This window comes from Triticum aestivum, unplaced genomic scaffold (assembly GCF_018294505.1).
Source record: "Triticum aestivum cultivar Chinese Spring unplaced genomic scaffold, IWGSC CS RefSeq v2.1 scaffold110017, whole genome shotgun sequence".
Classification (NCBI taxonomy): domain Eukaryota; kingdom Viridiplantae; phylum Streptophyta; class Magnoliopsida; order Poales; family Poaceae; genus Triticum; species Triticum aestivum.
In genome coordinates, this window is record NW_025305520.1 from 1 (window position 1) to 775 (window position 775).

The following is a 775-nucleotide window of genomic DNA, read 5'->3' on the forward strand; positions in this document are numbered from 1 at the left end:
AGCTGGGAGGGGCAAGGATAAGGGACGAAGACCGGGGTAACATGTCGGATGCGATCATACCAGCACTAAAGCACCGGATCCCATCAGAACTCCGAAGTTAAGCGTGCTTGGGCGAGAGTAGTACTAGGATGGGTGACCTCCTGGGAAGTCCTCGTGTTGCATTCCCTTTTTAATTTTTTTTCGCGCCGCTTGCAAAACAAAACGCACGTGTAAGTAATATATTTACCGTGTTTTATTATTTTGCACGAGCGCGGTAAGTCATAGCTGGGTGCTCACGATTCACGGGTCCAGCGTCGGCGTTGTGGCGCGGCAAGCGTGCACTGGTGCGGTTGAGAGGGAGGGGTGGAAACCGCGTTAAACTCGTCTCCGTATTTGAGAGGGAGAGGCCAAAGCAATGTACAATCGTCTTTGTAGTGGAGCTGGGAGGGGCAAGGATAAGGGACGAAGACCGGGGTAACATGTCGGATGTGATCATACCAGCACTAAAGCACCGGATCCCATCAGAACTCCGAAGTTAAGCGTGCTTGGGCGAGAGTAGTACTAGGATGGGTGACCTCCTGGGAAGTCCTCGTGTTGCATTCCCTTTTTAATTTTTTTCGCGCCGCTTGCAAAACAAAACGCATGTGTAAGTAATATATTTACCGTGTTTTATTATTTTGCACGAGTGCGGTAAGTCATAGCTGGGTGCTCACGATTCACGGGTCCAGCGTCGGCGTTGTGGCGCGGCAAGCGTGCACTGGTGCGGTTGAGAGGGAGGGGTGGAAACCGCGTTAAA

At 51.7% G+C, this 775-nt stretch overlaps 2 non-coding genes across 2 annotated transcripts; both read left to right on the plus strand.

Moving 5' to 3' along the window:
* Positions 1 to 46: 46 nt before the first annotated feature.
* On the plus strand, positions 47 to 165 carry LOC123179532 (5S ribosomal RNA). The gene has a single exon (XR_006490435.1). It is a non-coding gene; the product is annotated as a 5S ribosomal RNA (ribosomal RNA).
* Positions 166 to 463: 298 nt separating this feature from the next.
* LOC123179534 (5S ribosomal RNA) lies at positions 464 to 582 on the plus strand. Its single transcript, XR_006490436.1, has one exon. It is a non-coding gene; the product is annotated as a 5S ribosomal RNA (ribosomal RNA).
* The last annotated feature ends 193 nt before the right edge of the window (positions 583 to 775 follow it).